Source organism: Lathyrus oleraceus, chromosome 6 (genome assembly GCF_024323335.1).
Source record: "Lathyrus oleraceus cultivar Zhongwan6 chromosome 6, CAAS_Psat_ZW6_1.0, whole genome shotgun sequence".
In the NCBI taxonomy this organism is placed as follows: domain Eukaryota; kingdom Viridiplantae; phylum Streptophyta; class Magnoliopsida; order Fabales; family Fabaceae; genus Lathyrus; species Lathyrus oleraceus.
The window spans coordinates 128,040,223-128,065,990 of record NC_066584.1 but is presented as its reverse complement, the minus strand read 5'-3'; the positions used below and the strand labels follow the sequence as shown (position 1 = coordinate 128,065,990).

The following is a 25,768-nucleotide window of genomic DNA, read 5'->3' as shown; positions in this document are numbered from 1 at the left end:
TTTTTCGAGTACCTTGGATATAAAGTGCGATCCACCATCACTGACTACTATTCTTGGGATTCCAAATCTCGGAAATATTATATTCTTAAAGAGTCTAGTTACTACTCGGGTGTCATTTGTTGGAGAAGCTATAGCTTCGATCCATTTTGATACGTAGTCAACTGCCACGAGTATGTATTTGTTACCGAAAGAGGATGGAAAAGGTCCCATGAAGTCTATTCCCCACACGTCGAAGATCTCTACTTCCAAAATACCTTTTTGTGGCATCTCGTCACGTCTAGATATGTTTCCCGTGCGTTGACATCTGTCACATTCCTTAATAGCCGCATGTACGTCCTTCCATATAGTTGGCCAATAAAAGCCTGCTTGTAGGATTTTAGAGCAGGTCTTGGATGTACTTGTGTGTCCACCATAAGGAGCGGAGTGGCAGTGTTGGATTATATTTTCTACCTCTTCTTCGGGTATACATCGATGGAAAATACCATCGGGGCCCCTTTTGAAAAGTAAGGGATCGTCCCAGTAATAGTGTTTTATATCGTAAAAGAATCGTTTCTTCTGCTGGTAGGATAAAGTGGGCGGAATTATTCCGGCGGCTAAATAATTGACGAGATCAGCGTACCATGGTGTGACAGATATAGCTAAGGTGGTTTCTACTTGCATGTCGGAGTTGTTCTCTTCCAAAGTAGCTATAAGTTTATCGTACGAGAAATCATCGTTAATTGAGGTTCTTTCCGGTTCAAGGTTCTCAAGTCTAGAGAGGTGGTCTGCTACTACGTTTTCAGTTCCTTTCTTGTCTTTGATTTCTAAATCGAATTCTTGTAGCAACAAGATCCATCTTAGGAGTCTAGGTTTAGCATCCTTTTTTGTTAAAAGGTACTTGATAGCAGCGTGATCAGTGTAAACTATTATTTTGGCTCCGACCAAGTAAGAACGAAATTTATCTAGCGCAAATACAACTGCTAGGAGTTCTTTCTCGGTAGTGGTGTAATTCATTTGCGCTTCATCCAGGGTTCTGCTTGCGTAATATATAACGTGAAGCTTTTTATCCTTTCGTTGTCCTAAAACAGCACCTACAGCATAATCGCTGGCATCGCACATTATTTCGAATGGTTCATTCCAGTCGGGTGTCTGCATTATGGGTGCGGAGATCAATGCTTGCTTAAGCGCTTGAAATGCTTTTAAACAGTTATCGTCGAATATGAAATCAGCATCTTTCATCAATAGTCCGGTTAAAGGTTTAGTTATCTTAGAGAAGTCTTTGATGAATCGTCGGTAAAAACCGGCGTGTCCTAAGAAGCTTCGTACTTCTCTCACAGTTTTCGGGGGTTGAAGGTTTTCGATTACCTCTATTTTGGCTTTGTCTACTTCAATTCCTCTGTTCGAGATGATGTGTCCTAAAACAATTCCTTCTTGCACCATAAAATGGCACTTCTCCCAGTTAAGTACTAAGTTTACTTTCACACATCGCTCAAGAACTCTTTCTAGGTTTTCAAGGCATTCTTCAAAACTTTGTCCGTATACGGAAAAGTCATCCATAAATACTTCCATGATATTTTCGAGAAAGTCGGCGAAAATTGCCATCATGCATCTTTGAAAGGTTGCAGGAGCATTACACAGGCCAAACGGCATTCGTCTATAAGCGAAGGTACCAAAAGGGCATGTGAACGTTGTCTTTTCTTGGTCATCAGGGTGAATTGGTATTTGGAAGAAGCCTGAATAACCGTCTAGATAACAGAAATGTGAATGTTTTGTTAATCGTTCTAACATCTGGTCAATGAATGGTAAAGGGAAATGATCTTTTCGGGTTGCTTTGTTTAGTTTCCTATAGTCAATGCACATTCTCCATCCCGATTCGATTCGTTTAGTTATAGTTTCCCCTTTTTCGTTTTCAATAACGGTTATGCCTCCTTTCTTTGGTACTACGTGTACAGGACTAACCCATTTGCTATCAGATATAGGATATATAATACCTGCTTCTAATAACTTGGTTATTTCCTTCTTTACTACCTCACTCAGGATCGGATTTAGTCTCCTCTGGTGTTCCCTAGAGGTTTTACAGTCTTCTTCTAACATGATGCGGTGCATACAAATAGAAGGACTTATTCCTTTAAGATCAGTGATGTGGTAACCTAGTGCGGTTGGATACTTTCTTAAGATATGTAGGAGTTTTTCTGTTTCGAGTCTTCCTAGGTCTGCATTAACTATCACAGGTCGTTCAAGTTCTAAGTCTAGGAATTCATATCTCAGATTTTTGGGGAGTGTTTTCAGGTCAGGGGTTGGTTTGTTAAGACATTGCGTGGGGTCCGGTGTTATTGCTGAACATTGGTTAGATTTGTCTTTTAGAGGATAGTCTGATGATTTGTCTTCTCCTAACTCTGCTTCTTTTATGCATTCATCGATGATATCCATGAAGTAACATGTATCTTCTATTGCAGGTGCTTTCAAGAATTGGGAAAGAATGAACTCAATTTTCTCTTCACCTACTTCGAAGGTGAGTCGTCCTCGTTTTACGTCTATGATTGCACCGGCAGTTGCTAAAAACGGTCTTCCCAGTATAATGGGTGTAATATCATATTCTCTAATGTCCATAATTGTAAAATCAGTTGGAATGTAGAATTGACCTATGCGTACGGGAACGTTTTCAAGAATTCCTACAGGATATTTTATGGAACGATCTGCTAGTTGCACAGACATTTTGGTTGGTCTTAATTCTCCCATTTCCAGTTTCTTACATATGGATAAAGGCATAACGCTAATTCCGGCTCCTAAATCGCATAAGGCTTTGTCGATGACAAATTTTCCTATGTGACAGGGTATAGAGAAATTACCCGGATCCTTGAGTTTAGGAGGCATGTTTTGGATTATAGCGCTACATTCGGCAGGGAGTGTAACGGTTTCGCTATCTTCAAGTTTCCTCTTATTAGAAAGAATTTCTTTTAAGAATTTAGCATAGGAGGGCATCTGCGTAATAGCTTCGGTGAACGGAATTGTAACGTTTAATTGTTTAAGGAGATCAACAAATTTTCTGAATTGGCCCGCATCTTTGGTTTTAACAAGCCTTTGAGGGTAAGGGATATGTGGTTTGTAAGGTGGTGGAGGTACATAAGGTTCCTTCTTTTCTAGGGTTTCCTTATTACTCTCTTCCTTTTCCTTAGGTTCACTTTCCTCAGTTGATTTCTTAGGGTTTTGGTTTTCTATCCTTGGATCAGACGGTCCTTCCACTTCCGTTCCACTTCTTAATATAATTGCATGAGCGTGGCTTCTCGGGTTAGGTTGGGGCTGTCCAGGGAATGTACCAGTTGGGGCAGCAGTAGGTGCTTGTTGTTGAGCTACTTGTGATATTTGTGTTTCCAGCATTTTGTTATGGGTAGCCAAGGCATCTACTTTGCTTGCTAGTTGTTTAAGTTGTTCGCCAGTGTGTACATTCTGGTTTAAAAAATCTTTATTGGTTTGTTGTTGGGAAGCTATAAAGTTTTCCATCATGATTTCCAAGTTGGATTTCCTAGGCGCGTTATTGTTAGGCATGGATGGGTTCGGTTTCTGATATCCCGGAGGTATAGCTGGGGCTTGATTTGGAGACTGTCCAGGTGCGTACAAAGCATTATTACTCTTATATGAAAAGTTTGGATGGTTCTTCCAATTTGAGTTATAGGTATTCGAGTAGGGGCTTCCTTGAGCATAGTTTACTTGCTCTGCTTGGATTCCTGTCAAAAGTTGACAATCCGTAGGAGTGTGACCTTGGATTCCACAGACCTCGCAATTCTGAGTTATAGCAACCACGGCGGCTGGAGGTGATACGTTTAAACTTTCAATTTTCTGGACCAAAGCATCCACTTTTGCATTAACGTGATCAAGGTTGCTTATCTTGTACATGCCAGTTTTCGTTTGAGGTTTTTCCACCATTGTTCGTTCGGTTCCCCACTGATAGTGGTTTTGGGCCATGCTCTCGATAAGCTGGTAAGCATCAGCATAAGGTTTGTTCATTAGTGCACCACCTGCAGCGGCGTCTATTGTTAACCTTGTGTTGTACAAGAGACCATTATAAAATGTGTGAATTACTAACCAGTCTTCCAAACCATGGTGTGGGCAAAGTCTCATCATATCTTTGTATCTTTCCCATGCTTCGAAAAGAGACTCGTTGTCTTTCTGTTTAAATCCGTTTATCTGGGCTCTTAACATAGATGTTTTGCTTGGCGGAAAGTATCGGGCAAGAAAAACTTTCTTCAACTCGTTCCATGTGGTGACTGAGTTGGAAGGAAGAGATTGAAGCCATCTTCTAGCGCTATCTCTTAATGAGAAAGGAAAAAGACGAAGTCGAATTGCCTCTGAAGTGACACCATTAGCTTTAACAGTATCAGCGTATTGGACAAATACGGATAAATGAAGGTTTGGATCCTCGGTAGGATTTCCAGAGAATTGGTTCTGTTGCACAACCTGCAACAACGAAGGTTTAAGTTCGAAGTTGTTTGCTTCGATAGCGGGTGGAGCAATACTTGAATGCGGCTCATCTTGCGATGGAGCGGCGTAATCTCTAAGAGCACGAGCTGGTTCTGCCATCTCGGTTATCGAAGGAAAAAGGTTTTTGAAATCAGGAAGTTCTATAGGAGGGAGATTGTTTGCAGCACGATATTCCCGAATTCGTCGTAAGACTCGGAGATATAGTTCGATATCGTTGATTCGTAAATAGAGCGGTTCGCCTTGAGAGCGAGTGCGTGGCATACAAATCAACGAAATAAAGAATAGAAGAAAAAGAAACCTTAGTCTCTACAGCGTAACGGAAGAGTTACGATATCGATTAAATAAAAGTCCCCGGCAACGGCGCCAAAAACTTGATCGCTCGACTTCGTGAGTCGAGAATGGGGTACAAACTGCAAGTGCACAGTTCTATCGCGTAGTTTTAAAAGATATCGATCCCACAGGGACTTATGAATCGATATACCGTTATCTAAGGTTACTTCGTAAAGCTAAGGTGAATAATGTTTGATTGTTTGGGGGAAAGCTAAAAACTAAACTAAGATCTAGATTAAATATTAATAAAGCAGATATCGGTATGCAGTTCGTCGTAATTAGGGAATCAATCCTTCGTCGGTCTCTTGGTTTTAAAATAAATCTTTTCAGTTGACTTTATTGATTAAAAGTTTTATCTCAAACTCTCGCTCTATTGAATAAACCATGATTTTATGTTAATGTAGCTGTCACTTATAATTAAGTCAAAAACCATTTTTTGAAAGCAATACAGTCCATAGAAACTCTTTTCAAGAAAACGCCGACCGTTTAAACACCCTTATCTCAAACTCTCGCTCTGTTGACTTAGGTTATATAGTTAAATTCGAATGCTTAACTCTCGTCCTCACATTCAATCTTTAAAAATACTTTTTGGAAAAGATCGGAATTTAATTAACTCTAAAACTTGCTCTCGCCCTGATCTAGAATTAATGTCTACTTTACACTGTCCAGTTAAAACCTCAAACTCTCGCTCTATTGATTTTAACTTCTTTATGTCTTTTACTTTCGTAAAAACCTTTGTTATTAAACCTGTAAATTTAAACCGTAAAAAGAGTGATTTTAATTCTAAACTTAATTTAACCGACTTAGTTTTTATTCCTTCATTCCGCTTACTTTACATACCAATACCTAAATAAATTAGCCAGACATGCTAAACAAACTAAAATATTTATCATGCATAAACAGACTCATCCCAGGCAGATAATATAAATAAATAATAAAACAAAGCATTAAATAATAATTAAAGAACCTGAATGAGGTAAACAATAGTCTTGAACACTCCACCACAAGCCGGTAGGATTTGTTCTTGGATTCTTCAGTTAAACAACAAATTAAAACGAAGGAAATAAAACTAGATTCTAACGTAAGGTTAGATCCGGTAAAAAGGTGTACAATAGTTTCCGGTGTAGAAACTATTGTACGAAAAGAATTAACTAAATGCTAAAAGGAAAAAGGAAAATAGAAATTGCAAAAGAGATAAAGTAGAACTCGTAAAAATAATAAAGAAACAATGCCTAAGCTGCTGGAAAAATAAAATATGCAAAAGCGAAAACGACAAAGGAAAAATGTGGAAAAGCTTCCGGAACCCTCTTTGGTTTTTGCAAGTGGCTATTTATATATGTTTGAGTAACCGCTTCCGCTGCCAAAAAGTCTTCAACGTGGATAAATGCATGGCGTGGATATAGGGCCCAACACTCCTCAACGTCTCCTCAACGTTTCTGAGGCGTTCCTTGCGCCAAAAATGTAGGGGAATGGTGTGACGTTCGTCACACCATGTGTGACGTTCGTCACAGGAGTGTGCAAGGCGTGACGCTCGTCACGCCCTCTGTGACGTCCGTCACATGCACGGCACCTGCGCTTTTGTGTTTTGGGCTGGGCTTTGACATTTGGTTCATTTTCTTTCCTTTTTGTACCTCCTTTTCTTCCATTTTTACTTGTGCTTCAAAATAAGCCACCTGAGACAAATAGGAAGAAAATACCGCGTAATACCTAATAAAATGAAGTGAACTGAAATAAATAATAATAAAATTTAATTGAATTAAGTCCAAAAATATGATATAATTTCGTGTTATCACGCAACTCCATATGGTGAAGTGGTAGACTTATCAGCTAGTTGTAAAGTCATCCTTGTAGATTTGATCTCGACATTTCCCAATCTTTTAACAATGGATATGGGAATTAAATTGATGCTAGATCCCAAGTCAATCAAGCCATTACCCAGGTAAGTGTCTCCAATGGTTACCGGTAAAACGACTTGGCCCGGATCAGATTCCTTCCTTGGAAGAGTCTTTTGAATGATGGCACTACAACGTGCATCGAGCAAGATTGTCTCGTCTTCCATATGTCTTCTTTTCTTTATGGTAATATCCTTCATGAACTTTGCATACCGCGGCATTTGCTCTAATGCATCGGCAAATGGAATATTGATTTGAAGTTGTTTGAATATGTCCATAAACCGTGCATAGTGTCTAGCATTATCCTTCTTTGATGGTGCGTGCGGATAGGGTAGATGTTGAAATGGAATGACATTCACTCCTTTGTCCCTTTTTTTCTTCTTTCTCGGTTCGATTTCCTTATTCATTTCCGCTTCACACTGCTGTTCTGCTATCAATTGCTGGTTCTGCTGTTTTCGCGGCGCGAACTGAGCAGTTTCTGCCACTTTCTTTTTTCCACAAGCCACATCCTCATTTTCCAGTGCAGCATCCATATCATTCTCTACTGTAATTTCCTCACTTTTTCCACTTGTCAACTCTCTACCGCTTCTAGTAAAAATTTCTTTACAATGCTCCTTTGGATTAGTTTGAGTGTTAGCGGAGAAAGAGGATCCCGCAGTTTGTTCCGACAATTGTTTCGCAAGTTGACCTACTTGGTTTTCCAAATTCTTGATTGCTGCCTCGGTGCTCTTCTGATTTGCCATGGAGGCTTGCATGAATTGTTGGAGAGTGTCTTCTAGCTTTGAATTTCCTCCTTGCGATTGTTGTCCTTGAGAATTTGGGTGTTGATAGGGACTTTGTTGCTGAAAATTTTGGTTGTTGAACCTTGATGGTTGATAACCTTGATTGTTCCTTTGATAGCCTTGATTTTGATTGTTCACATAACTCACTTCTTCTAGTGGAGGGCAAAAACCGGTTGGATGATCTCCTTGACATAATTCGCAACATGCTACTTGATGTCGAACTTGAGACCCTTGAATTTCCTTTATTTGCTATGGAAACTTGGCCATTTGTTGAGTAAGCAACTCCACTTGTTGAGAAAGTAGCTTGTTTTGAGCAAGGATGGCGTCATTGGTATTTAACTCAAGAACTCCCGGTTTACGTTGTGAAGGACTACGGTCATGTTGATTTTGACGATCATTGAGTGCCATCCGGTCAATAATGACTTTAGCTTCTTCCGCATTTTTTGACATAAGCGAGCCACCCGCGGTAGCATCCAAAAGTGTTCTGTGAGTTGATTGGAGCCCATTTAGAAAAATATGGATTTAAGTGAGCTCATCAAAACCATGACCCTTGCATTTTCTCAACATTGACTTGAATCTTTCCCAAGCCTCATTTAGAGACTCGTTGCTTCCTTGAGTGACTACCGCAATAGCCATTTTGGCTTCCATGAATCGGGATTGAGGGAAATATCTTTCTAAGAACTTTTCTTCTAGCAAATTCCAATCCGTCATCACTCTTGATGCTTGATCAAGGTACCACTCTTTTGCCTTTCCCACTAAGGAGTGTGGGAACATCCTCTTGAATAATGCCTCTTCACCCGTTTCATCAATTCCCGTAGAACCCGCAATCTCATAGAATTTGATGAGATGGGTATACGGATCTTCATGGTCCATTCCGGTGAATGGATTTGCATAGAGAAGTTGGAGGATTCCGGTCTTCATCTCCGTATTCCTTCCTCCACGAGCAAATTGAGCATTTCTTCTTGGACTATTAGCGTACATTTCGGTACGATTGTCATCCGCCATGTTTCCGTCACAAGCCTTTACAACCACTTCTTTGATTTGAACAAGTGTGGAAGTAGATGCTTCTTCTCTCCGGTTCCTCTCTTCGGCTAGTTTCCTTCTTCTTCGTGTTTTGCTATTGAGCTTTCGAAGTGTTCTTTCAATTTCGAGATCGAATTGAAATTGCTCCTCGGTAGCTTTTCCTCGCATGCACTAGAATCTACAAAACTAACAAACCAATTGAAACACAAGAGAGATAGTAATAAAAGTAACAAAACTTAAAACAATGAATTATTGCAATGCTTGTAATATCGAACACCAATCCCCGACATTGGCGCCAATTTGTTGATAAGTATACTTTCGGCAAATATTTTTATATCGTATCCACAGAGATTGGTTGCTATTACCGCCGTTCTATAATCCAAATTGTTATAAGTTTAGAGGGTAACAAAGTTGTTTGGTTTGAAAAGTTATCTTTTGGGTAAGATGTCACTAAAACAGTAAAATGGTTTTAATCAAATGTAAAAGGCTTGACAAGATTGGAGTTCACTATTCTAAATGCTTATGATTCCTTATGACAACTATATAGATTCAAGATTATTGATGATGTTCAAGTATCCTCTTAATATCATTTATGTCTAAATGATAGTGTGATAATCACTATATTGATCCTTAGACGATCTCTCCACCTAACTATCAATATAGCAATCTTTAATGGTTGATACAAAAGAATAGTAATGAATAAATCTATCTCTACAACTTATTCACTACTTGAAAACATATTTTTTGTCAAGACTTAAATAATCTCTTTCAACAACTACTCAAATCTAATATTCAATTTAGGGCAAAAATATCTTTCAATACATCAACAATCTTTCATCATAGATAAAAGTCAAATGAAATACATAACCAAATAAGAATAGCTACTACCTCCAATCTTGACAAAATGGGGTTTAGCTCCTCATCATCATTTTGGAAACCAAAAGGCAATGGAAGAAAACTCTGTTTTTTTCTCTCTTATAAAATATCAAATTATGAATCAATGTATCTATCAATGTCTGAATAATTTCCATTCTGATTTTCTAAAAAGGGTTGACATTTCCTAAAACGATCATTTTCATCTAAAGCTGAAAAGCCCCCCTAAGACAGACACCAAAATGGCAAAACACAGCTGGCCTTGAAAACAGCACACTTGGCCAAAACAGCTTGCTGGATTCGCAAGCTTAGCGGCGCGAACTGAAGCTACTTCAGCTTCCTTGCCTTGCAAGCTTCATCCAAGTAGTCTTCCAAGTGGTATTCTTCAAAATTAGGCCTCCAAATTGCATTCAACACTTCTTCCAAATTATGATTATGCATTCCAAAGCTTTCTTGTCCAAAAAATTCTACAAAATTAACAAATATGTGAAATAACTACTCAAAACACAATAAATTAAACCTAATTGCATTTATACAAAATAGTGAGAATAAAAGTGTGTAATTACATCAAAACTTGGTAAAAGGGACCAATAAAATTGTATAAAAAGTAGTGCTAATTGGTCCCTAACAATATCAAGGGGACATTCTCTGGCACAATGAAATAATGCGAAGAAAGAAAAAAGGCCGCCCAAACAACACCTGTATTCGAACCGAAATGGATACGACGAACAAAATAGTTAGATTATGTAGTTCATGTCGTCAGCCCGATCATAATCGTACTAACTGTCCCAGTGTTGGAACAAGCACACCAAGATAATTTTAGTTGTGAATCTTTTGTTTTATATTAAAAACAACATTCATTTCGTATGATATCTTTGTGAGGAAATACCATCACAAACAAATACAACACATAAGCAACACATAAACAACAACACAAGAAACTACAATAAATAAAATACCATCACTAACAAATACAACACATAAACAACATATATATGCGATTACAACAACATAACTATGTGATTACAATCATCAAAACAATTTTGTGAGGACTATACATCATCTTGTGAACGTCTTTGTCAGTCTTAATATCCACCCAGAAACGAACTTCTCTATTTCACCATCTGCAATGTCTCCATCTAACCAACGGTTCAAGGTCATGTTAAGATGTTCAAACATATCTACATTTCAAAGTCGGATCTTCATCGGAGACTACACTGCTGAAAAGATTAAATCGATATTTCTCTTGTGAATATATTGACATAAGTATGAATATACAATCATTTTAAAGAAAATTGAAGGAGATTGAAGGAAAATGGAAGGAGGGTAAGAAGTTGTGTGAAAAATTATGGAAGAAATGCTATATTTATAGATGAGTGCACATGCACGCGTCATTGCTTTGGACGCACACACACATGGCTACATGCATGCGCCAATGCTTTTGGCGCATACACACATGGCTACATGCATGCGCCAATGCATGTGGCGCCTTCACATGCATGGGTCATTGCATGTGGCGCCTTCACATGCATGGTCCAATGCATGCGCCAATGACTTGAACGCCTCATATTCATTGGAAAATAGATGCGTCAGCTCAACTGTCGCATAAGTCATGAAAGATGATTATTTATGTAATTATTTTGAAAAATAAATTATTTTAAAACTTAAATTAAAAAATATGATTATTTTTTAAAAAATTCATTATATTCCTATTAATATTCAACTATTAATATTATAGTTAATCATATTAATTTTATCATTAAAATTAACGAATCTAATTATTTTTTAAAAACTGCATTTTACTCAAATAAGATTTTTTTTGAATGGAGGAGTACATTATACGTACAAACAACAATATCAAGTTGAGTTGATTATTGTCAGTTTCCAAAGGATCTTGTCGAGTAATTTGGATCCAAGAAGAAGCATCCACGACATTTACTTGCAAAGCTGAGCATTGGATTCAACCACAACACATTTATATATTACTACATTCATTCATCTTAGCACAGAAAAACGACAAGGAATAATCACAGCATGAAGCCAATAATATGTTTACTCTTAATTAGGAGAACCGCAATAGTCATGCAATTTAATTGGAATTTCAGTATGGTGATTAATTGATAATGATATGCATTTATTTAATATTGTAGTTCCATGTCTATGACTATCATGCTATTCACACCCTAACTAACACGTTCCATATAATGTATTTATTTAAAGCTTACAAAGAAATATTATTTTTTAAACAATTTGCATGCGTCAAGAATAGTGTTATAAATTGTCTTGATATGAGAAGTTATATGAACCATCACATGTAATTTTAATAAATTAATATAAGAGTAAGCTAATCCGTCACAAGATAATCATTTTCTTTAAATAATATATAAATTTCGTTTGACTATGTATTTATGAAATTTCATAAATATTCGTTAGGATAACATAACGTAGTAATTTATTTATGAGATCATACTTAAAAACTAATATGATTACTAATCATGCATCTAGAAGTAGCGGTGTGTGCTGTTTCAAATTATATAGAATATATTTAAATTATGTAGGTGTCATATCTATTTTGGAGTTGATACAGTCACAAAATCATGTTTATCTATTAACGGTCTAAAAAATCATCTTCATAGATATGATATTTAGCGAATACACTACTTACGAATAATTATATTTCATCTCAGATGCGAATGCGATATAATTTCATTTACACATACAAGATAACGAATGACGATATGAAAATCTATCATTTTATTCCTCGGTTTTTAAATAGCCTTAAAAGAAAGTGACATCAATCATAAATTCAATATCCAGCAACTGCATTTTTTATATTTTCATAACTATGCTACTTTTTATCTCGATTGAGGGGTAAAGTCTTGTTACCAAATTTTATTTTTAACCTGTTTTTTTCTTCTTCTTCGTTTTAATCTGCAAAACATCAAATTTGTTGAAATTTCTAAATTTGCATCATTATCATTATCATCATCATCAAAAACACCAATAACAACACCATAAACAAAACCAATTGAATCTTTTAACATTAAATCTTAACAACAAAAATAACAACAACAATAATAACAACAACAAAATCTATGGAATCTTCAACAACAACAACAACAAAAACAAAAACAAATAAACAAAACCAAATATTTTACTTGATACGACTACAACTAACATTAATAGGTTACTTTCATGTTTTCTTAACTAACATTAAACACTTTTAACAAGAATTACTAGAGAAAATATTATGTTAAGAAACTAATCATGAAATAATTTTTTTGCTCTTCTTTTCATTATCATTGTTTTCAATATGTTAAATTTAAATTTCAGCATTTTGCATTCAAGATGGATAGTTGTGGCATTCACGTTTTGATTTGCTAGTGAGCTTTTCACGCATATCATTAATGTTTCATGTGGATTCGAGATTTGACAATGTTTTGACCATTGTTACTTTATAAATGGACGACAAAGATTCACTACTTATTTTTTTCATCAAATTGGTCATAAATAAATAAAAATGTTACTCTACCCCTTGGTTTTTAGCAAAATTGAGGTAATATGTCAAAAAAAAAATTTAAAAATTAAACGGTGATAAAATATAGTTGATGGGATTCGAATAGGTGTCTTCTAAATATTTTACCCATCGATTTTAAGAAAAATCGAGGTAATAAGTCATGAATTTTTAAAAAATAAAATAAAAGGTGATGAAATGTAATTGTTGGGATTCAAAGACATGTCATCTGAATACTTTATCCTTTAGTTTTCAGCAAAATCGAGGTAATATGTCATAAAAAATTTTAAATAAATAAATAAAATATGTTAAAATATAGTTGATGGGATTCAAATGCGTATCCTTTAAATACTTTACCCCCCAGTTTCCAGCTAAACCGAGGGAATACATGGTATTTAAAAAACAATTAAAATATAACACGTATATGGTTTACACCACAATTTTTTATTGGGTGAGGTGAAAGTTTCGTCATAAAAAGTGTTATTTATAGTAGTGATATGAGCATAACGACTTTATAAATAGGAATTTCACCTCATATATGATAATTAAAGCAAATTGTCTTTAGCATGGGAAGCAAACAAAGAGATTAAAGTCAATGGAGTCAACAAGATAAAGTGGTCCTATAGTAGGATGAAGAATCTATAGCTGGGGTAGAACCTCTATCAGGAACCTTACAAAAATATTGTGTGCTTCCAAAGTCAATAGAATCAACAAGATAAAGTGGTCCTTCAAACCCTTATAACTGTCCATATAAACACAAAACATCTTAGTTGATTTGGCGAGTGAAATCATCATGTTCTGAACTGCCCATGTACCCAAATAACTAAGGCCCAATCCTTCTTAAATCCACTCCCACTTGACAAAAGGTATAAAATCAGTCCACATGCTAAAATCAAGGTACATTCTTTGATCTCCACTTTTCAACACACTCTTTTTGAATCTTGAACTAACTTGGGCGTTGGAGTGATAACCATGCACGTAAACCCCGTCTTGTCGTAAAGGAGATTAGAGCCATTGTTTAAGATCTTTAGTTTTCAAACTACACCTATTTCTTATTCCATAACGAAACATTGGTGTCGTCTGTGGGAATCGATTTCCGATTCCTACGATTTCTGCAATTTCAGATCTAACCTCTGATTTACCAGTTCGTAACCTCCTTACGTCACATAATCAAGAACAAATAAAGTCCAAATACGTATGCTTTCCATGAATTCACATTCATTTTCCAACTCCATCACTCGCAACCTCCTCAGATCTTAAAATCAAGAAATTCTCATGAGAAAACAGGAATATTTGTCACAGTTGATTCAATCATTCATCGTTTCCGCTTCAACTTTTCAAAATATGAATCTCAGGTTCTCTCGAGGATTTTGTAGAAGCAATAGAAGGAAGAACCTTATATCCAGATATAGGTCTAAGTCGGGGCTAAAGACAATTTCCATGAAGATAATATCAGAGATTCACGATCCAATCTTCGATCTAATGTCGTATATGTTTTCCACCTCTACCGAGGTATTTACTCTGGAGAAATCAAATATATGATGAGTTCATAGTGTTAGAACAAGATTTGGTTCTGCATATATACTTTGAGTTTTGATGATAATAATGTTGTATTTGTGTGAGAACAATTTTGGTACCCTAATGGTTTGTTATTGTGTAGCTTTAACAGCTAGTTCCAATTCTGAGTTTATGACGTGCAACACAATCAGTTTCTGAACATTGTGTTCCAATTACGCTTATGCGTTAATCATGAGAAGTTCTGAAAGATGTTCAAGTTATTGTCGCCATGATCTTTCTGCTTCTGTGTTGATTCACTCCTGAGAAGCTTCTGAGGAGACGTTATGTTGCTGCTGCAACATTCTCTCGGTTTATGCTTCTGGACGTGACTCTGATCATCAAACTTCTGAAGAATGGAAAACTTATGAAGATATCAAGCCAGGCGTTGAGGTTATCAAGGTTCTTATCGAATAGCCTGAAGATTCCGAAGATACTGAAGATCTCAAGCCAGACTATTGACGTTGTCAAGGTTCTGACTGAAGATTCTGAAGTTTCCGAATCCAGCTGTATGTTTCTTAATTTCATGTTTCATCAACTTTCATCAGAAGCCATTGAATTTGAAGATAAGATCAAAATGGATACGTGATCAAGTAGTACATGGTACACAATCAAATATTCCTTCCACTACCTGATATCATGGGAAAAGGACGTACTATACATCACACTTATCACTGAAATTATGGGCGAAGGGCGGTACTATGTGTCACTCCTTTCACCAACCCAACAGTGGACAGTCTCTCTATTTGGTATCCCCATTTTGCCCTCAAACAATCTCTTTTCTTACGCTATATAAGCGATACTGGGAGACTTGAAGAAAACAAATAGTACTACAATAATTTGACAAGTCTGTTTCTTTGTGAAAAACTATCATTTTTTTAAACATTTTTTCTTTAAGGGTTTGTTTATCATTTGTGTAAAATCTTCTTGTATAGAAGCATCTTGTAAACACAAAACTTTGATTCAAATTATTTATTTGTAATTCCTTAAGACTAGGGTATAGTCAGATCCTTGAGAAACAAAGAAAGTTGTTCTTTGTGATTCCTTAAGGAGACTGGGGTATATTCGGATCCTTGAGAAGACAAAGAAGATTATTCTTTGTGATTATTATAACAGTTGATTATAGTGGATTAACTTCTTGTGTATAAGGGGAAATCACCTTGGCGGGTGGACTAGAGTAGCTTTGAGTTTCAAGCGAACCAGGATAAAAATACTTGTGTTTTTATCTCTTTGTTATTAACATTTGAGTTGTGTTTTTGAGTTGGTAAAAAACTTTTGTTTTTAAAACCCAATTCACACCCCGCATTTCTTGTGTTTTTCACACCTTCAATTAGAATCAGAGCTCCGGTTCTGATTATGATAAAAGATTTATCAAAACTTCATTGTTTTTAGTACTGATCTAGTTTGTGTGAGAAACAATGGTTATTGCTAACGTTGTTAACAACAATGAGAGAGATCACTACATAGCTAAACCACCAATATTTGATGGTGATAAATTTGATTATTGGAAAGATAGAATCAAAAGTTTCTTTCTTGGATACAATTTTGATCTTTGGGATCTTGTAGTCGATGACTACGTTCACCCAGTTAATGCTGAAGGAAATAATATAGCAAGAAGTGCTATGATAGATCAACAAAAGAAGGATTTCAAAAATCATCATAAGGCTAGAACTATATTTCTAAATACTATATATTATACTGAGTATGAGAAGATAACAAACATAGATTCTGCCAAATCCATATTTGACTCTCTGAGGATGACTTATGAGGGGAATGCTCAAGTAAAGGAGACAAATGTTTTGGCCTTAATCTAGAAGTACAAAGCATTCAGAATGGAAGATGATGAAACCGTTGAGACTATGTTCTCAAGATTTTAGATGCTCGTTGCAGGACTGAATTTTCTGGACAAAGGATACTCTACAATTGACCATGTCAAGAAGATAATCAGAAGTCCCCTTAAAAATTGGATACCTATGATAACTGCTTTAAAGCTGGCAACGGATCTTAATAGTATTAGTATTGAAGAACTTATTAGTTCTTTAAGAAGCCACGAGATTGAACTCGAGGAAGATGAACCTCAAAAGTGAGGTAAATCTGTTGCCTTAAAGTCTAAGCCTGAGAAGGCAAGAGCTTATCAAGCTGAGGAAGAATCAAAAGTTTTTAATGAAGACTCAGAAGATGATGATGAGTTGTCTTTGATTTATAAGAGAGTCAACAGACTCTGGAAGCATAAGCAGAATGGTCAATAAAAGTTCAGAGGAGCTAGAAGGACTGTTGGTCGTTCTGATTCTTCGTTTGGACAGAATAAGCAATTTTATGGTAAAGAGTTATCTGCTTTGAGTGCAAGGAGCCAGGCCACTACAAGAATGAATGTCCTCAGCTGAAAAAGGACAGAAGGCCTAAGAAGAATTTTTCTAAAGGCAAGAAGGGGATGATGGCTACATGGGACGACTTAGAATCAGAAGAAGAAAATTCTAACGAGGAACAAGTCAATGTTGCAATGATGGCAACAACAGCTGATCCATGAGGTTTTGAAGAACCAGAAGACAAGGTGCTATCAGAATCAGAATCAGACTCCAATTGTTAAGAGGTATTTTCTGAACTATCTCGTTCTGACTTAGAATCATGTCTCTCTGAAATACTGGAAAAGTACTAGAGTCTTCATAGTAGGTACAATGACCTTAAACAAGTCCCAGTAGTTGCTTCTGAAACTCGTATTGAGCTTGAGAAATATATTTCTTCCCTAAATGCAAAAGTAGTTTCTTTAGAAAGTAATAACTCTTCTTTGAAAAGTAAAATTTCAAAACTAGAGGAAGAAATAGTCTCAGAAGCTTCTGGTACTGATTGCGTTATTAAATATGACAGAGCATTCCAGTACTTTTTGGATAAAAGCATATATAGAAGAAAAATGGATTCCTTGATCTATGGAGTTAGCATAAATGGCAAGAAAGGTTTAGGTTGTACAAAGACTATTAAACTTGACAAAAGTCAGAAGGTTAAACTGAAACCTCTCTATGAGCATTTCGTGCCTGCTGGCACTGAGCTTGATTTTTCTACACATACACAGAAACATACAAAGGGTAAGAACTTTGTTCTGAAACCTAAGTATCATGCACAAATTCCCCATGATTATCCTTCTGCACAAAGATCCAAAGTTGTAAGAAACTATAGAAAAACTAAGAAAAGAGGATCCAAAAAGTGGGTACCTAAGGATAAAATAATTTATGTTGTAGACATCCTTTGCAGCTCAGTTGAAACACCAGTCATGGTATTTAGATAGTGGATGCTCGCGATATGACGGGCATAAGGTCTATGTTTCAAGATTTGGAACTTAAGCCTAGAGGCTTCGTTGGTTTCAGAGGAAACCATAAAGGGAAGATCATTGGCTCCGTAACTATTGGTAACGATAAACTTCCTTCTATTACTAATGTTCTTTTGATCGATGGTCTGATGCATAACTTATTGTCTATTAGTCAACTTAGTGACAATGGTTGATATCATTTTTAATCAAAAGTCCTGTAAGGCTGTTAGTGAGAAAGATGGTACAAACTTTTTAACAGAAAGAGACAAAATAACATTTATAAAATCAAACTTTCTGATCTTGAGGATCAAAATGTAAAATGTTTAATGTCTATTAATAAGGAGAAATGGGTATGGCACATACGTATGGGCCATGCTAGCATGAGAAGGATTTCGCAGCTAAATAAGCTTGGATTAGTCAGAGGCTTACCCAACCTGAAGTTCACTTCAGATGCTCTTTGTGAAGCATGTCAGAAAGACAAGTCTTCTAAAACATCTTTCAAAGCGAAAACTATTGTTTCTACCTCTAGACAGTTAGAACTTTTGCGTATTGATTTGTTTGGGCCAATGAAAATTGCTTCTATCAATGGTAAGAAGTATGAATTGGTCATCATTAATGACTATAGTCGTTGTATATGGGTAAAGTTCTTGAAGCACAAGAATGAGTCACATTCTGTGTTATCTACCTTCTGCTCACTAGTGCAAACAGAAATGCATTGCATAATAATCAGAGTCAAAAGTGATCATGGTGGCGAATTTGAAAATAAACATTTTGAAAATATTTTTGACACAAATGGCATTTCCCATGATTTCTCCTGTCCTAGAACTCCACAAAAAAATGGGGTTGTAGAAAGGAAGAATAGGACTTAGCAAGAAATAGCCTGCACCATCATCCAAGAAACTAATATGGCTAAGCATTTTTGGGCAAAAGCAGTTAACACAACTTGTTATATTCAGAACATGATTTCTATTAGACCAATTCTAGGTAAGACTCCATATGAATTGTGGAAGAACATAAAGCCCAACATTTCTTACTTTCATCCTTTTGGTTGTGAATGTTTTATGTTGAACACTAAAGAGAATCTTGGAAAGTTTGATTCTACGGAACATAAGTGCTTATTGTTAGGATTTTATGGATGCTCTAAAGGCTACAAAGTTTTTAACACTGAGACACAAATTGTAGAAGAATCAATTCATGTTTGATTCAATGATAAGCTTGACCTTAAAATCAAAGCTAGTTGAGAAATTTGCAGGTTTGAAGATCAATATTTTATAATCCAAGGATAATGATTCTGAAGAAAAAGACTCAGACGGAAAAGCTAAAGAATCTGAAATAAAAGACTCAGAAGCGACTCAGCCAGAAGTTGTTGTTGGTCTAACTCATCAGAAGAATAGCAGAACAAGAACTTCTCATTCTGAAGAATTGATTATGGGAGATAAAGACACACCAGTCAGAACTAGATCTTCATTCAAACCATCTGAAGAAACTCTTCTAGGTTTGGTATCTCTGATAGAGCCCACATCTATTGATGAAGCTCTTCTAGATAATGAGTGGATTCTGGTTATGCAAGAAGAACTGAATCAATTAACCAGAAATGACGTTTGGTATATTTTTCTGAAACCAAAGGGTTTCCATGTTATTGGAACCATATGAGTCTTCAGAAACAAGCTCAATGAGAAGGTTGAAGTCGTCAGAAACAAGGCTCGACTGGTAGCACAAGGTTATATTCAACAAGAAGGTATAGAATATACAAAAAACTTTGCTCCAGTTTCTTAGTTAGAGTTTATTCATCTTTTAATTTCGTTTGTAGTCAATCATAACATCATTCTTTATCAGATGGATGTTAAGAGTGCATTCTTAAATGAATACATTTCTGAAGAGGTATATGTGTACCAACCTCCTAGTTTTGAAAGTTCTCAAAATCCAGATTTTTTTTTTAAACTGAAAAAGTCGTTATATGGTCTAAAATAAGCTCTTAGAGCTTGGTATGATAGACTAAGTAACCTACTTTTGGAAAATGATTTTACCATAGGGAAAGTGGACACAACTCTCTTTTCCAAAACCTTTAAGAAGGATATTTTGGTTGTGAAAATTTATGCTTATGATATTATTTTGGTTATGCTAATGCTTTGTTGTGCAAGGATTTTTCTAAGTCAATGCAGGTAGAGTTTGAAACGAGTCTGATGGGAGAGCTCAAGTTCTTTATGAGAATCCAGATTGATCAATGTTTAGAAGGAACGTACATTCATCAAAGCAAGTATACAAGGGAACTTCTGAAGAAGTTTAACTTGTCAGAATGCAAGCCAACAAAGACTCCAATGAATCCTACACACATTCTGGAGAAAGAAGAGGTAAGTGATATTCAGTATAATCAAAAGTAAGTATTGTTTGTGTCGTATCCATATGGGTTGGTGCGATATTACTAACGGTTTGACAATTGATATCGTTTCAAGTTAAAGTTCACATAATGGTTTGATTAAAGTAAAACAGAATGTAAAATAAGAGGAATTTAATAAATTAAATTTTACTGATATGAAAGCTTGCTGGGATTGGATTTCCTATACCGTACTCATATGTATATTACATATTACTTCTGCATAAACTCGATACTCATTCTTATCTTCACATACCACTCATAACAACGCGTATGTCTACCCGATTATTGAGATTTCAATCAGTTTGTTTAATCGACGATTTCTCAGTCTATTAAACAAGCTAATCACATTAAGAACTGATATTTATTTGTGAAAATTAAACCCTAATTTTATGTCTAGCAATTAGTGTTTAACCAATTCTTATCTTAAATCAAGATCCGAATGTATTTTTTAATCACAATTCGCATCCTAAGGTTTAATCAATACAACAAAGGTAGAATCGATAATGATGAATAACACGATTATATTAAAAGCATAATCAATATACATACAGTTATGGTAGATTCTTTCCAATCCTAAAAAGAGAAGGAGTTTAGCTAGCCATTGTCATGGTAGCTTGATACAAAAATAAGGATTGGAGATGAATGTGCATCAATAACGATTTCTCAATTCTTGATGCGTATCCAACTCGATCCTTGCTATCCTTATCTCCTTAAGCTATTACCACATTATTCAACATAAAATCTATCAAAATGGAATGTCCTTTTGAATTGTCCAAGTCTGCTATTTATAGATTTTTCCAAAAGCTGCTACCCGCACCATGCATAAAAAATCCATGCTACAATGCACTTTGATTGCTTCGCGTTTAAGAATGCTGAAACCTCCTTTGGAGCTTTTGTCCGCCTTAATGCACTTTGCACAAAAAAGTGCGTTGCAATGCACAAGCGCCTTGCCTAGCATGGCACATTCTTCTTCCATTTCTCACTGCATGCATGCTGCCAGCGAGACTCCACTAGAATTAGGATGTTTTCAGCCTTTCTTATGGTGTGTTACAACGTGCTTGTGGTGAGCTTCTCGTGGTTTTTTTCTTTTGCTCGCTGCATGCGTGCTGACAGCGAGACTCCATTGGAATTTGGATGTTGCAGACTTTCTTGTGGTGTGCTGCAACAAGCTTGTGGCGAGTTGCTCATGGTTTCTTTCTTTTGCTCGCAGCGCCGCGCTGCAGCGCCCTTGAAGCGAGCCAATTTCTTGTTTTGATGTTTATGCTTGTGTTGAGTGATTTTTCCTGCATCATTTTGAAACAATCATAAAAAATTAACCATTCTATTAACTTGCTTCAGTTTCTAATCAAAACATTGGAAAATGACATGAATTCATATTTTGTGGATCCTATAAGTGTCAAGATATTGTTTTCTAATAATCTTTCTTGGCCACTTATCAAATTCTCCCAAACTTGGTTTCTTGTTTGTCCTTGATCAAGAGTATGGATCTTTCAAGAGATTCTACAAAAAAACTCATGATGTTTTTGTTCTGCGATTGATGAAACATGAATGGTTCAAATGATGGATGCTTATGTGCAAGCCATGATTATGAAGAAAGTTTTGTCATGCAAAGATCAAATCATACTTTCAAAAGTGATGACACAATTTTACTTGAATCATCCTATCACTCTTTCTTCATAAAATGGATGAAGATCTTTAAAAACACATTTTATGGTGAGGTAAGTGGACTCTCATCCAATAACCTTGTCAACATCTAGATAAATTCATATATTTTTTTGAGCAATTCATATTTTGAATTTTTTTTGAGAGCATAAATCGCTAAGGGCTTGTTATGGTTGTATCTTGAACAAGGTTCAACGGATAGGTGATTTCCTAAGGTTATTAAGTTAAAGTTTTTCAATTTAATGAAGAGTATTTCACAATAGAACTACTTGTTCCTTCCTTTCTTATGTTTATTCTCTTTTTCACCCGTCCATTCTTTTTAATGCAATAATTTTTCCTTTGATGTTTATTCTTTTATTTGCTTTTCTTTTTCTTTTTTTTTTCTTGATTGTATCTTTTCTTTTCTTTTATTTTTAAAAGACACCCTCTTCCCAACTTGATTGTTTCTCTTTTCTTTTCACAGATCAACGTTTCATTCTTTGGTGATTTTATCATAAGTTGGTTTTGTTTTCAAAAGAATTGGAATGGATCAATGATGAATTCATTATATTTTCACAAAAGTATACATTCACCAAGTGGTTTTCTTGGCTATGTGTATACTATTCATATTGATCCATTCTAGACTTTATACGACTCGAGGGGTTCACAAATTCTCACTCACTCACAAGGGATGATGAGGCTTTTTGGCTAAGTGGTTTTACTCAAATTTGAAAAAACTGCCTTGATCCTTTTTCTGCTCTACAATATTTTTCAAATAAAATTTTCCAGCTTAAACATGAATTGAATGGGTTAAACCAAGGATTATCAGCCATTTAAATCATTTAGTGCGCAGTGGAAGTTCTCCTCACATTTTTGGTTTTGGCTACATGAGTAGGGGTGTGCATGGATCATAAACCAAACAAAACCAAATTGAACCATATATATGGTTTGGTTTGGATAATAAAATTGTTATCATAAAACCAATTTATTTTCTTTTAAAACTGGTTAATAAGTGGATTGGTTCAGTTACAAACCGGTTTCTCACAATTTTTTTTATTTTAAAAAAACAGTTTTAAACTGATTTCTTTCAAAACCAATTTTTTTTTCTTTAAAAAAATCAATTTCAAAACCAATTTTATAAAAAAACAGTTTTAAAACTATACTTTTAAAAAATCAATTTTATATCAAAAATAGTTTTATTTTCTTTTAACCAACTTTTTATTTTAACTAGTTATAAAACTATTTTATGTAAAAAGATATTTATTTTAAAAAATTACTCTAAATTTGTCTTTTATAATCCCCACAAATAATATCTCGATTAAAAACAATCACAAAGTATGATGTGTTATATAAAAAGGATCATGAAATAAAATAATTCATATCTCTATAAATCATAATTGCTCATAAAATAAATAACTCATCAAAAAAATTGTTCAAGTTTCTAAAATCTCTCATAATTGTTCATAAAATAAATAATTTGTCAAAAAAAATGTTCAAGCTTCCAAAATCTTTGACGTAGGTGGAGATGTTAAAACCGTATTCTCGGAAGTTGCACACCTTTATGCTTTTAAGAAATTCTGTCAAAAGTAAAAATTAAATGAACTTATATAAAACTTTAATTTCTCCACTTTGGGAAACATTAGTTTTTCCATAGAATTCCCTAAAAGTAAATTTGAAAATCACTATTCTCAACTGATATTACTAATATATTTAACTTGTGGACTAACAACCTACAACAATTAGAGACAAACTTCAAAGTTTATTTTCTCATAAATAGAAGAAAAAAAACTCTGCAATTTTTTTTATTTTGAAAAAAATTATGATTTTTTTTTAAAATAAAATTTAAAAGAATTAATAAAATATAAAATTAGTTTATAATATGTATATATCTATATGATAAAAAAATAAACAAACATATAAATTAACACATAATAGAATTTGGGTATCCAATAACTAAATGACATTATTATTATGGTTACCAGTTTATATTTGGGTAATAAAATGGATACCCACATTTATATTTTAACATTTGGATTGGATTTTTAAAAGTGGAACAATTTGGATACAAATTTGGTTATGAATAACCGGTTTTTTTGCACACCATTATACATGAGTCAAGCAAGAATTTATGTTTTCGCAAAATGAGGCATGAAATGATTTTGTAAGAAGCACAAAATTAATAATCATGCTAACATTCTGCAAATCATTTAAACACGTATATTGCTTGCAATTTGTATGATTTTATCATCACCATTTGTTTCACTTGTTTCTCTAATCGATTTAGACCATGATGAAGACAACCGTAAAATCAATTTTCTTTGTATGAGTAGAAACAATGGAAGCCACATACTAATTCAACAAAAGCATTACCAATTATCCATGAAACAATTACGGTATGCATATCGTCAAAACTTCAAAAGTTGCAAGATTTTTAACAAGGTTACTAGGAAAACAAAAACAAAAAAATAAAGTAAATGTAATGCGTAAAATAAATGAATAGAAAATGAAATATTTTTAAAATTTTTCACTCAGTTTTGGAGAGCTTTCAGTTATTTCCTCTGAATTACTCATCTTCCATATTATCTTGCTTATCCTCCTCTTCAGGACTTCCTTCTTCATCCTGCTCTTCATCACTTCCACCTCCACCTTTCTCTTCTTCACTACTCCTTTCATCTTCATTTTGTTCTTGGTGTTCTGCTCTTTTTGTAGTTATCCCCTCCGAAAAGGTTGGTCTGTCCCCAAGCCAAGTTATGTGTGTTTGGAAAGCCTTTGGGTTCATGGACTGAAATGTTCCCTCCGGTGGTCCACCATTCTGCAGTTGGAGATTGTATAAAGATTGTTGCACATACGAGATGGCTCTATGATTGGATGTATTCTGATCCCAACCGTGAGTGATCCCAACCGGGGTTAGCTGCATTCTCTTCTCGATTGTGAACTGGTTTTGCATTGCAATACCTTGAAATGTATCTTTCATCCACCACACCTACAATTACTTCATGAACTTTTATTAGGAATATGAATTTTAGCTTTTTTTACATAGTCCCATGATTAATCCAGGAAAAGATAATGGGCAATTAGATTTGCCTCCTAGTTTGGTACATCTTTCTACTATAGCCTTGATCTCATTTGCAATGATTCGAGCCACATCCATTTCCATGCCATCAATAATATAGTAAAGCAAGTAAGAACTTTCTACTGGAATAGTGGATGTGTGACTACGTGGTCGGATGTTATACAACATTAGTGTCAAAGCTACTTGAGCTATAGTGGTCATGTCTTCTTTCTTGAAATTTGTTGGGACTTCAGCAACATTTTTCACAACAGTCCTTCCTCTTTCAAAAATAGCTTGAGAGATCCTAGAAATGTTCCATGAACCTCGCTGCATCTTTTTGGAGTAAGCGTCTGTTTCCCCTTCTTCAAGATTGATAGGCCTACCCAAATATTCATTGATGGCATTCCTATCAAAAGCAATTACTTTCCCTCAGACCAAAGTAGTGAACGGATATTCTATGCCTTCCAAAGGGGGACCATTGGCATAAAATTCCTTTATGATTTCAAAATTCAGATTTGTTGAGGGGTTTGCCAATTTCCCCCAACTTTTGTCAGTAATGAGATCAACACAGTTACAGAAACATTCCTCTAGATGAATTTCGAACCTTCTTTCTACCCAGATCTTTGGACTGACCAACTTTCTGAATCGTGCTTCTTGCAAAGCATCCAAAAACATGTTCTCGTCAAATCGTAACTGTCCCCGAGAAGTTCCTTTTGCAGTCTTTTGTTTTTTGGTGATAACTTCCCTTTTTGGAGCCATTTCTGCACAAAACATAACATTCTTCCCAATTTTCAAAATACTAGGTATAAACAAATTAAACCACAAAACATCAAAACATAACTGATTAGGGAGATCTGCCCAGATTTCTTGTGCAGGGCGCAACTGTGCTTCAGGTGCCATGGTACTGTGTGGCGCCCCTGGTTGACCGCCTAATGAATGTTTTAAAAATGAATGCTTAAACAAAATGTATA

General features: G+C 35.2%; 1 pseudogene; it reads left to right on the top strand.

Moving 5' to 3' along the window:
- Positions 1-4,072: 4,072 nt before the first annotated feature.
- LOC127098828 (uncharacterized) lies at positions 4,073-4,172 on the top strand (annotated as a pseudogene).
- Positions 4,173-25,768: the final 21,596 nt, after the last annotated feature.